This window comes from Amia ocellicauda, chromosome 2 (genome assembly GCF_036373705.1).
Source record: "Amia ocellicauda isolate fAmiCal2 chromosome 2, fAmiCal2.hap1, whole genome shotgun sequence".
Taxonomy (NCBI): domain Eukaryota; kingdom Metazoa; phylum Chordata; class Actinopteri; order Amiiformes; family Amiidae; genus Amia; species Amia ocellicauda.
The window spans coordinates 54,038,666-54,051,317 of record NC_089851.1 but is presented as its reverse complement, the minus strand read 5'-3'; the positions used below and the strand labels follow the sequence as shown (position 1 = coordinate 54,051,317).

Below are 12,652 nucleotides of genomic sequence, written 5' to 3'. Positions count from 1 at the left end.
TTGCTGAGGGTGTGAGAGGCCCTGGGTTCAAGTCCAGGACAAGCCCACTTGGCCCCACTTTGCAGTCACCGAAGTGTTTGTTCGTTTGCTCTTGAAGGCTGGCTTCTGGGCTCCTCTGCACAAGGGAGGGCTATCGACCTCAGATACTGTTGCCCGTATAGCTGATGGGAAATCAGACTGTCATCTGTGTGTTTTGTTTTCTTTAAAGAAAATGTGTTTTTTACAAGTTCGTTGTTGTTGTTGTTGTTGTTGTTGAGGAGGAGGTGGAGGACATGTAGTGTGTTGTTGAGGAGGAGGAGGACGAAATGTGGTTTGCCGGCTTGTTATGGAGACCTTTGCTGAACGTGTACTCCTGAGCTGCACCAAAGGAGAGGCATTCTTTTCAGTTGTTTGCGGGCCTGCTGAACCATGCTCTCAGTGCTGTCTCACTGGGGATGGCGTTACCATTCTGGAAAGACACGTCAGCGCTACAGTCCATGCTATCAGTCAGTGAGCGTAGGTCTCCCGGTCTGCCCCAAAGCAGTTACGCGCTTGCCCAGCAGAAACTGCGACACCCTCCGTTAACTTGGCTCGTTGGTCTAGGGGTATGATTCTTGCTGAGGGTGTGAGAGGCCCTGGGTTCAACTCCAGGACGAGCCCACTTGGCCCCACTTTGCAGTCACCGAAGTGTTTGTTCGTTTGCTGTTGAAGGCTGGCTTCTGGGCTCCTCTGCACAAGGGAGGGCTATCGACCTCAGATACTGTTGCCTGTAAAGCTGATGGGAAATCAGACTGTCATCTGTGTGTTTTGTTTTCTTTAAAGAAAATGTGTTTTTTACAAGTTCGTTGTTGTTGTTGTTGTTGAGGAGGAGGAGGAGGACATGTAGTGTGTTGTTGAGGAGGAGGAGGACGAAATGTGGTTTGCCGGCTTGTTATGGAGACCTTTGCTGAACGTGTACTCCTGAGCTGCACCAAAGGAGAGGCATTCTTTTCAGTTGTTTGCGGGCCTGCTGAACCATGCTCTCAGTGCTGTCTCACTGGGGATGGCGTTACCATTCTGGAAAGACACGTCAGCGCTACAGTCCATGCTATCAGTCAGTGAGCGTAGGTCTCCCGGTCTGCCCCAAAGCAGTTACGCGCTTGCCCAGCAGAAACTGTGACACTGTCAGATAACTTGGCTCGTTGGTCTAGGGGTATGATTCTCGCTTTGGGTGCGAGAGGTCCCGGGTTCAACTCCCGGACGAGCCCGCTTGGCCCTGCTTTGCATTCTCTGAAGCATTCGTTTGTTCTCTCTCGATGCTTGGCTTCTGGGCTCCTCTGCACCAGGGAGGTCTTTCAACCTCAGATACTGTTGGCTGTGTAGCTGATGGGAAATCAGACTGTCATCTGTGTGTTTTGTTTTCTTTAAAGAAAATGTGTATTTTACAAGTTCGTTGTTGTTGTTGAGGAGGAGGAGGACATGTAGTGTGTTGTTGAGGAGGAGGAGGACGAAATGTGGTTTGCCGGCTTGTTATGGAGACCTTTGCTGAACGTGTACTCCTGAGCTGCACCAAAGGAGAGGCACTCTTTTCAGTTGTTTGCGGGCCTGCTGAACCATGCTCTCAGTGCTGTCTCACTGGGGATACGGTTACCGTTCTGGAAAGACACTTCAGCGCTACAGTCCATGCTATCAGTCAGTGAGCGTAGGTCTCCCGGTCTGCCCCAAAGCAGTTACGCGCTTGCCCAGCAGAAACTGCGACACCCTCCGTTAACTTGGCTCGTTGGTCTAGGGGTATGATTCTTGCTGAGGGTGTGAGAGGCCCTGGGTTCAACTCCAGGACGAGCCCACTTGGCCCCACTTTGCAGTCACCGAAGTGTTTGTTCGTTTGCTCTTGAAGGCTGGCTTCTGGGCTCCTCTGCACAAGGGAGGGCTATCGACCTCAGATACTGTTGCCCGTATAGCTGATGGGAAATCAGACTGTCACCTGTGTGTTTTGTTTTCTTTAAAGAAAATGTGTTTTTTACAAGTTCGTTGTTGTTGTTGTTGTTGAGGAGGAGGTGGAGGACATGTAGTGTGTTGTTGAGGAGGAGGAGGACGAAATGTGGTTTGCCGGCTTGTTATGGAGACCTTTGCTGAACGTGTACTCCTGAGCTGCACCAAAGGAGAGGCATTCTTTTCAGTTGTTTGCGGGCCTGCTGAACCATGCTCTCAGTGCTGTCTCACTGGGGATGGCGTTACCATTCTGGAAAGACACGTCAGCGCTACAGTCCATGCTATCAGTCAGTGAGCGTAGGTCTCCCGGTCTGCCCCAAAGCAGTTACGCGCTTGCCCAGCAGAAACTGCGACACCCTCCGTTAACTTGGCTCGTTGGTCTAGGGGTATGATTCTTGCTGAGGGTGTGAGAGGCCCTGGGTTCAACTCCAGGACGAGCCCACTTGGCCCCACTTTGCAGTCACCGAAGTGTTTGTTCGTTTGCTCTTGAAGGCTGGCTTCTGGGCTCCTCTGCACAAGGGAGGGCTATCGACCTCAGATACTGTTGCCCGTATAGCTGATGGGAAATCAGACTGTCACCTGTGTGTTTTGTTTTCTTTAAAGAAAATGTGTTTTTTACAAGTTCGTTGTTGTTGTTGTTGTTGAGGAGGAGGTGGAGGACATGTAGTGTGTTGTTGAGGAGGAGGAGGACGAAATGTGGTTTGCCGGCTTGTTATGGAGACCTTTGCTGAACGTGTACTCCTGAGCTGCACCAAAGGAGAGGCATTCTTTTCAGTTGTTTGCGGGCCTGCTGAACCATGCTCTCAGTGCTGTCTCACTGGGGATTGCGTTACCATTCTGGAAAGACACGTCAGCGCTACAGTCCATGCTATCAGTCAGTGAGCGTAGGTCTCCCGGTCTGCCCCAAAGCAGTTACGCGCTTGCCCAGCAGAAACTGCGACACCCTCCGTTAACTTGGCTCGATGGTCTAGGGGTATGATTCTTGCTGAGGGTGTGAGAGGCCCTGGGTTCAACTCCAGGACGAGCCCACTTGGCCCCACTTTGCAGTCACCGAAGTGTTTGTTCGTTTGCTGTTGAAGGCTGGCTTCTGGGCTCCTCTGCACAAGGGAGGGCTATCGACCTCAGATACTGTTGCCTGTAAAGCTGATGGGAAATCAGACTGTCATCTGTGTGTTTTGTTTTCTTTAAAGAAAATGTGTTTTTTACAAGTTCGTTGTTGTTGTTGTTGTTGAGGAGGAGGAGGAGGACATGTAGTGTGTTGTTGAGGAGGAGGAGGACGAAATGTGGTTTGCCGGCTTGTTATGGAGACCTTTGCTGAACGTGTACTCCTGAGCTGCACCAAAGGAGAGGCATTCTTTTCAGTTGTTTGCGGGCCTGCTGAACCATGCTCTCAGTGCTGTCTCACTGGGGATGGCGTTACCATTCTGGAAAGACACGTCAGCGCTACAGTCCATGCTATCAGTCAGTGAGCGTAGGTCTCCCGGTCTGCCCCAAAGCAGTTACGCGCTTGCCCAGCAGAAACTGTGACACTGTCAGATAACTTGGCACGTTGGTCTAGGGGTATGATTCTCGCTTTGGGTGCGAGAGGTCCCGGGTTCAACTCCCGGACGAGCCCGCTTGGCCCTGCTTTGCATTCTCTGAAGCATTCGTTTGTTCTCTCTCGATGCTTGGCTTCTGGGCTCCTCTGCACCAGGGAGGTCTTTCAACCTCAGATACTGTTGGCTGTGTAGCTGATGGGAAATCAGACTGTCATCTGTGTGTTTTGTTTTCTTTAAAGAAAATGTGTAATTTACAAGTTCGTTGTTGTTGTTGAGGAGGAGGAGGACATGTAGTGTGTTGTTGAGGAGGAGGAGGACGAAATGTGGTTTGCCGGCTTGTTATGGAGACCTTTGCTGAACGTGTACTCCTGAGCTGCACCAAAGGAGAGGCACTCTTTTCAGTTGTTTGCGGGCCTGCTGAACCATGCTCTCAGTGCTGTCTCACTGGGGATACGGTTACCGTTCTGGAAAGACACTTCAGCGCTACAGTCCATGCTATCAGTCAGTGAGCGTAGGTCTCCCGGTCTGCCCCAAAGCATTTACGCGCTTGCCCAGCAGAAACTGCGACACCCTCCGTTAACTTGGCTCGTTGGTCTAGGGGTATGATTCTTGCTGAGGGTGTGAGAGGCCCTGGGTTCAACTCCAGGACGAGCCCACTTGGCCCCACTTTGCAGTCACCGAAGTGTTTGTTCGTTTGCTCTTGAAGGCTGGCTTCTGGGCTCCTCTGCACAAGGGAGGGCTATCGACCTCAGATACTGTTGCCCGTATAGCTGATGGGAAATCAGACTGTCATCTGTGTGTTTTGTTTTCTTTAAAGAAAATGTGTTTTTTACAAGTTCGTTGTTGTTGTTGTTGTTGAGGAGGAGGTGGAGGACATGTAGTGTGTTGTTGAGGAGGAGGAGGACGAAATGTGGTTTGCCGGCTTGTTATGGAGACCTTTGCTGAACGTGTACTCCTGAGCTGCACCAAAGGAGAGGCATTCTTTTCAGTTGTTTGCGGGCCTGCTGAACCATGCTCTCAGTGCTGTCTCACTGGGGATGGCGTTACCATTCTGGAAAGACACGTCAGCGCTACAGTCCATGCTATCAGTCAGTGAGCGTAGGTCTCCCGGTCTGCCCCAAAGCAGTTACGCGCTTGCCCAGCAGAAACTGCGACACCCTCCGTTAACTTGGCTCGTTGGTCTAGGGGTATGATTCTTGCTGAGGGTGTGAGAGGCCCTGGGTTCAACTCCAGGACGAGCCCACTTGGCCCCACTTTGCAGTCACCGAAGTGTTTGTTCGTTTGCTCTTGAAGGCTGGCTTCTGGGCTCCTCTGCACAAGGGAGGGCTATCGACCTCAGATACTGTTGCCTGTAAAGCTGATGGGAAATCAGACTGTCATCTGTGTGTTTTGTTTTCTTTAAAGAAAATGTGTTTTTTACAAGTTCGTTGTTGTTGTTGTTGTTGAGGAGGAGGAGGAGGACATGTAGTGTGTTGTTGAGGAGGAGGAGGACGAAATGTGGTTTGCCGGCTTGTTATGGAGACCTTTGCTGAACGTGTACTCCTGAGCTGCACCAAAGGAGAGGCATTCTTTTCAGTTGTTTGCGGGCCTGCTGAACCATGCTCTCAGTGCTGTCTCACTGGGGATGGCGTTACCATTCTGGAAAGACACGTCAGCGCTACAGTCCATGCTATCAGTCAGTGAGCGTAGGTCTCCCGGTCTGCCCCAAAGCAGTTACGCGCTTGCCCAGCAGAAACTGTGACACTGTCAGATAACTTGGCACGTTGGTCTAGGGGTATGATTCTCGCTTTGGGTGCGAGAGGTCCCGGGTTCAACTCCCGGACGAGCCCGCTTGGCCCTGCTTTGCATTCTCTGAAGCATTCGTTTGTTCTCTCTCGATGCTTGGCTTCTGGGCTCCTCTGCACCAGGGAGGTCTTTCAACCTCAGATACTGTTGGCTGTGTAGCTGATGGGAAATCAGACTGTCATCTGTGTGTTTTGTTTTCTTTAAAGAAAATGTGTAATTTACAAGTTCGTTGTTGTTGTTGAGGAGGAGGAGGACATGTAGTGTGTTGTTGAGGAGGAGGAGGACGAAATGTGGTTTGCCGGCTTGTTATGGAGACCTTTGCTGAACGTGTACTCCTGAGCTGCACCAAAGGAGAGGCACTCTTTTCAGTTGTTTGCGGGCCTGCTGAACCATGCTCTCAGTGCTGTCTCACTGGGGATACGGTTACCGTTCTGGAAAGACACTTCAGCGCTACAGTCCATGCTATCAGTCAGTGAGCGTAGGTCTCCCGGTCTGCCCCAAAGCATTTACGCGCTTGCCCAGCAGAAACTGCGACACCCTCCGTTAACTTGGCTCGTTGGTCTAGGGGTATGATTCTTGCTGAGGGTGTGAGAGGCCCTGGGTTCAACTCCAGGACGAGCCCACTTGGCCCCACTTTGCAGTCACCGAAGTGTTTGTTCGTTTGCTCTTGAAGGCTGGCTTCTGGGCTCCTCTGCACAAGGGAGGGCTATCGACCTCAGATACTGTTGCCCGTATAGCTGATGGGAAATCAGACTGTCATCTGTGTGTTTTGTTTTCTTTAAAGAAAATGTGTTTTTTACAAGTTCGTTGTTGTTGTTGTTGTTGAGGAGGAGGTGGAGGACATGTAGTGTGTTGTTGAGGAGGAGGAGGACGAAATGTGGTTTGCCGGCTTGTTATGGAGACCTTTGCTGAACGTGTACTCCTGAGCTGCACCAAAGGAGAGGCATTCTTTTCAGTTGTTTGCGGGCCTGCTGAACCATGCTCTCAGTGCTGTCTCACTGGGGATGGCGTTACCATTCTGGAAAGACACGTCAGCGCTACAGTCCATGCTATCAGTCAGTGAGCGTAGGTCTCCCGGTCTGCCCCAAAGCAGTTACGCGCTTGCCCAGCAGAAACTGCGACACCCTCCGTTAACTTGGCTCGTTGGTCTAGGGGTATGATTCTTGCTGAGGGTGTGAGAGGCCCTGGGTTCAACTCCAGGACGAGCCCACTTGGCCCCACTTTGCAGTCACCGAAGTGTTTGTTCGTTTGCTCTTGAAGGCTGGCTTCTGGGCTCCTCTGCACAAGGGAGGGCTATCGACCTCAGATACTGTTGCCTGTAAAGCTGATGGGAAATCAGACTGTCATCTGTGTGTTTTGTTTTCTTTAAAGAAAATGTGTTTTTTACAAGTTCGTTGTTGTTGTTGTTGTTGAGGAGGAGGAGGAGGACATGTAGTGTGTTGTTGAGGAGGAGGAGGACGAAATGTGGTTTGCCAGCTTGTTATGGAGACCTTTGCTGAACGTGTACTCCTGAGCTGCACCAAAGGAGAGGCATTCTTTTCAGTTGTTTGCGGGCCTGCTGAACAATGCTCTCAGTGCTGTCTCACTGGGGATGGCGTTACCATTCTGGAAAGACACGTCAGCGCTACAGTCCATGCTATCAGTCAGTGAGCGTAGGTCTCCTGGTCTGCCCCAAAGCAGTTACGCGCTTGCCCAGCAGAAACTGCGACACCCTCCGTTAACTTGGCTTGTTGGTCTAGGGGTATGATTCTTGCTGAGGGTGTGAGAGGCCCTGGGTTCAACTCCAGGACGAGCCCACTTGGCCCTACTTTGCAGTCACCAAAGTGTTTGTTCGTTTGCTCTTGAAGGCTGGCTTCTGGGCTCCTCTGCACAAGGGAGGGCTATCGACCTCAGATACTGTTGCCCGTATAGCTGATGGGAAATCAGACTGTCATCTGTGTGTTTTGTTTTCTTTAAAGAAAATGTGTTTTTTACAAGTTCGTTGTTGTTGTTGTTGTTGTTGTTGAGGAGGAGGTGGAGGACATGTAGTGTGTTGTTGAGGAGGAGGAGGACGAAATGTGGTTTGCCGGCTTGTTATGGAGACCTTTGCTGAACGTGTACTCCTGAGCTGCACCAAAGGAGAGGCATTCTTTTCAGTTGTTTGCGGGCCTGCTGAACCATGCTCTCAGTGCTGTCTCACTGGGGATGGCGTTACCATTCTGGAAAGACACGTCAGCGCTACAGTCCATGCTATCAGTCAGTGAGCGTAGGTCTCCCGGTCTGCCCCAAAGCAGTTACGCGCTTGCCCAGCAGAAACTGCGACACCCTCCGTTAACTTGGCTCGTTGGTCTAGGGGTATGATTCTTGCTGAGGGTGTGAGAGGCCCTGGGTTCAACTCCAGGACGAGCCCACTTGGCCCCACTTTGCAGTCACCGAAGTGTTTGTTCGTTTGCTCTTGAAGGCTGGCTTCTGGGCTCCTCTGCACAAGGGAGGGCTATTGACCTCAGATACTGTTGCCTGTAAAGCTGATGGGAAATCAGACTGTCATCTGTGTGTTTTGTTTTCTTTAAAGAAAATGTGTTTTTTACAAGTTCGTTGTTGTTGTTGTTGTTGTTGAGGAGGAGGAGGAGGACATGTAGTGTGTTGTTGAGGAGGAGGAGGACGAAATGTGGTTTGCCGGCTTGTTATGGAGACCTTTGCTGAACGTGTACTCCTGAGCTGCACCAAAGGAGAGGCATTCTTTTCAGTTGTTTGCGGGCCTGCTGAACCATGCTCTCAGTGCTGTCTCACTGGGGATACGGTTACCGTTCTGGAAAGACACTTCAGCGCTACAGTCCATGCTATCAGTCAGTGAGCGTAGGTCTCCCGGTCTGCCCCAAAGCAGTTACGCGCTTGCCCAGCAGAAACTGCGACACTCTCCGTTAACTTGGCTCGTTGGTCTAGGGGTATGATTCTTGCTGAGGGTGTGAGAGGCCCTGGGTTCAAGTCCAGGACAAGCCCACTTGGCCCCACTTTGCAGTCACCGAAGTGTTTGTTTGTTTGCTCTTGAAGGCTGGCTTCTGGGCTCCTCTGCACAAGGGAGGGCTATCGACCTCAGATACTGTTGCCCGTATAGCTGATGGGAAATCAGACTGTCATCTGTGTGTTTTGTTTTCTTTAAAGAAAATGTGTTTTTTACAAGTTCGTTGTTGTTGTTGTTGTTGTTGTTGAGGAGGAGGTGGAGGACATGTAGTGTGTTGTTGAGGAGGAGGAGGACGAAATGTGGTTTGCCGGCTTGTTATGGAGACCTTTGCTGAACGTGTACTCCTGAGCTGCACCAAAGGAGAGGCATTCTTTTCAGTTGTTTGCGGGCCTGCTGAACCATGCTCTCAGTGCTGTCTCACTGGGGATGGCGTTACCATTCTGGAAAGACACGTCAGCGCTACAGTCCATGCTATCAGTCAGTGAGCGTAGGTCTCCCGGTCTGCCCCAAAGCAGTTACGCGCTTGCCCAGCAGAAACTGCGACACCCTCCGTTAACTTGGCTCGTTGGTCTAGGGGTATGATTCTTGCTGAGGGTGTGAGAGGCCCTGGGTTCAACTCCAGGACGAGCCCACTTGGCCCCACTTTGCAGTCACCGAAGTGTTTGTTCGTTTGCTCTTGAAGGCTGGCTTCTGGGCTCCTCTGCACAAGGGAGGGCTATTGACCTCAGATACTGTTGCCTGTAAAGCTGATGGGAAATCAGACTGTCATCTGTGTGTTTTGTTTTCTTTAAAGAAAATGTGTTTTTTACAAGTTCGTTGTTGTTGTTGTTGTTGTTGAGGAGGAGGAGGAGGACATGTAGTGTGTTGTTGAGGAGGAGGAGGACGAAATGTGGTTTGCCGGCTTGTTATGGAGACCTTTGCTGAACGTGTACTCCTGAGCTGCACCAAAGGAGAGGCATTCTTTTCAGTTGTTTGCGGGCCTGCTGAACCATGCTCTCAGTGCTGTCTCACTGGGGATACGGTTACCGTTCTGGAAAGACACTTCAGCGCTACAGTCCATGCTATCAGTCAGTGAGCGTAGGTCTCCCGGTCTGCCCCAAAGCAGTTACGCGCTTGCCCAGCAGAAACTGCGACACTCTCCGTTAACTTGGCTCGTTGGTCTAGGGGTATGATTCTTGCTGAGGGTGTGAGAGGCCCTGGGTTCAAGTCCAGGACAAGCCCACTTGGCCCCACTTTGCAGTCACCGAAGTGTTTGTTTGTTTGCTCTTGAAGGCTGGCTTCTGGGCTCCTCTGCACAAGGGAGGGCTATCGACCTCAGATACTGTTGCCCGTATAGCTGATGGGAAATCAGACTGTCATCTGTGTGTTTTGTTTTCTTTAAAGAAAATGTGTTTTTTACAAGTTCGTTGTTGTTGTTGTTGTTGTTGTTGAGGAGGAGGTGGAGGACATGTAGTGTGTTGTTGAGGAGGAGGAGGACGAAATGTGGTTTGCCGGCTTGTTATGGAGACCTTTGCTGAACGTGTACTCCTGAGCTGCACCAAAGGAGAGGCATTCTTTTCAGTTGTTTGCGGGCCTGCTGAACCATGCTCTCAGTGCTGTCTCACTGGGGATGGCGTTACCATTCTGGAAAGACACGTCAGCGCTACAGTCCATGCTATCAGTCAGTGAGCGTAGGTCTCCCGGTCTGCCCCAAAGCAGTTACGCGCTTGCCCAGCAGAAACTGCGACACCCTCCGTTAACTTGGCTCGTTGGTCTAGGGGTATGATTCTTGCTGAGGGTGTGAGAGGCCCTGGGTTCAACTCCAGGACGAGCCCACTTGGCCCCACTTTGCAGTCACCGAAGTGTTTGTTCGTTTGCTCTTGAAGGCTGGCTTCTGGGCTCCTCTGCACAAGGGAGGGCTATCGACCTCAGATACTGTTGCCTGTAAAGCTGATGGGAAATCAGACTGTCATCTGTGTGTTTTGTTTTCTTTAAAGAAAATGTGTTTTTTACAAGTTCGTTGCTGTTGTTGTTGTTGAGGAGGAGGAGGAGGACATGTAGTGTGTTGTTGAGGAGGAGGAGGACGAAATGTGGTTTGCCAGCTTGTTATGGAGACCTTTGCTGAACGTGTACTCCTGAGCTGCACCAAAGGAGAGGCATTCTTTTCAGTTGTTTGCGGGCCTGCTGAACAATGCTCTCAGTGCTGTCTCACTGGGGATGGCGTTACCATTCTGGAAAGACACGTCAGCGCTACAGTCCATGCTATCAGTCAGTGAGCGTAGGTCTCCCGGTCTGCCCCAAAGCAGTTACGCGCTTGCCCAGCAGAAACTGCGACACCCTCCGTTAACTTGGCTTGTTGGTCTAGGGGTATGATTCTTGCTGAGGGTGTGAGAGGCCCTGGGTTCAACTCCAGGACGAGCCCACTTGGCCCTACTTTGCAGTCACCGAAGTGTTTGTTCGTTTGCTCTTGAAGGCTGGCTTCTGGGCTCCTCTGCACAAGGGAGGGCTATCGACCTCAGATACTGTTGCCCGTATAGCTGATGGGAAATCAGACTGTCATCTGTGTGTTTTGTTTTCTTTAAAGAAAATGTGTTTTTTACAAGTTCGTTGTTGTTGTTGTTGTTGTTGTTGAGGAGGAGGTGGAGGACATGTAGTGTGTTGTTGAGGAGGAGGAGGACGAAATGTGGTTTGCCGGCTTGTTATGGAGACCTTTGCTGAACGTGTACTCCTGAGCTGCACCAAAGGAGAGGCATTCTTTTCAGTTGTTTGCGGGCCTGCTGAACCATGCTCTCAGTGCTGTCTCACTGGGGATGGCGTTACCATTCTGGAAAGACACGTCAGCGCTACAGTCCATGCTATCAGTCAGTGAGCGTAGGTCTCCCGGTCTGCCCCAAAGCAGTTACGCGCTTGCCCAGCAGAAACTGCGACACCCTCCGTTAACTTGGCTCGTTGGTCTAGGGGTATGATTCTTGCTGAGGGTGTGAGAGGCCCTGGGTTCAACTCCAGGACGAGCCCACTTGGCCCCACTTTGCAGTCACCGAAGTGTTTGTTCGTTTGCTCTTGAAGGCTGGCTTCTGGGCTCCTCTGCACAAGGGAGGGCTATCGACCTCAGATACTGTTGCCTGTAAAGCTGATGGGAAATCAGACTGTCATCTGTGTGTTTTGTTTTCTTTAAAGAAAATGTGTTTTTTACAAGTTCGTTGTTGTTGTTGTTGTTGTTGAGGAGGAGGAGGAGGACATGTAGTGTGTTGTTGAGGAGGAGGAGGACGAAATGTGGTTTGCCGGCTTGTTATGGAGACCTTTGCTGAACGTGTACTCCTGAGCTGCACCAAAGGAGAGGCATTCTTTTCAGTTGTTTGCGGGCCTGCTGAACCATGCTCTCAGTGCTGTCTCACTGGGGATACGGTTACCGTTCTGGAAAGACACTTCAGCGCTACAGTCCATGCTATCAGTCAGTGAGCGTAGGTCTCCCGGTCTGCCCCAAAGCAGTTACGCGCTTGCCCAGCAGAAACTGCGACACTCTCCGTTAACTTGGCTCGTTGGTCTAGGGGTATGATTCTTGCTGAGGGTGTGAGAGGCCCTGGGTTCAAGTCCAGGACAAGCCCACTTGGCCCCACTTTGCAGTCACCGAAGTGTTTGTTTGTTTGCTCTTGAAGGCTGGCTTCTGGGCTCCTCTGCACAAGGGAGGGCTATCGACCTCAGATACTGTTGCCCGTATAGCTGATGGGAAATCAGACTGTCATCTGTGTGTTTTGTTTTCTTTAAAGAAAATGTGTTTTTTACAAGTTCGTTGTTGTTGTTGTTGTTGAGGAGGAGGTGGAGGACATGTAGTGTGTTGTTGAGGAGGAGGAGGACGAAATGTGGTTTGCCGGCTTGTTATGGAGACCTTTGCTGAACGTGTACTCCTGAGCTGCACCAAAGGAGAGGCATTCTTTTCAGTTGTTTGCGGGCCTGCTGAACCATGCTCTCAGTGCTGTCTCACTGGGGATGGCGTTACCATTCTGGAAAGACACGTCAGCGCTACAGTCCATGCTATCAGTCAGTGAGCGTAGGTCTCCCGGTCTGCCCCAAAGCAGTTACGCGCTTGCCCAGCAGAAACTGCGACACCCTCCGTTAACTTGGCTCGTTGGTCTAGGGGTATGATTCTTGCTGAGGGTGTGAGAGGCCCTGGGTTCAACTCCAGGACGAGCCCACTTGGCCCCACTTTGCAGTCACCGAAGTGTTTGTTCGTTTGCTCTTGAAGGCTGGCTTCTGGGCTCCTCTGCACAAGGGAGGGGCTATCGACCTCAGATACTGTTGCCTGTAAAGCTGATGGGAAATCAGACTGTCATCTGTGTGTTTTGTTTTCTTTAAAGAAAATGTGTTTTTTACAAGTTCGTTGTTGTTGTTGTTGTTGAGGAGGAGGAGGAGGACATGTAGTGTGTTGTTGAGGAGGAGGAGGACGAAATGTGGTTTGCCA

General features: G+C 51.0%; 3 non-coding genes across 3 annotated transcripts; all 3 read left to right on the top strand.

Moving 5' to 3' along the window:
* Positions 1-1,154: 1,154 nt before the first annotated feature.
* On the top strand, positions 1,155-1,226 carry trnap-ugg (transfer RNA proline (anticodon UGG)). Its single transcript has one exon. It is a non-coding gene; the product is annotated as a tRNA-Pro (tRNA).
* Positions 1,227-3,493: 2,267 nt separating this feature from the next.
* On the top strand, positions 3,494-3,565 carry trnap-ugg (transfer RNA proline (anticodon UGG)). Its single transcript has one exon. It is a non-coding gene; the product is annotated as a tRNA-Pro (tRNA).
* A 1,680-nt stretch (positions 3,566-5,245) lies between these two features.
* On the top strand, positions 5,246-5,317 carry trnap-ugg (transfer RNA proline (anticodon UGG)). Its single transcript has one exon. It is a non-coding gene; the product is annotated as a tRNA-Pro (tRNA).
* The last annotated feature ends 7,335 nt before the right edge of the window (positions 5,318-12,652 follow it).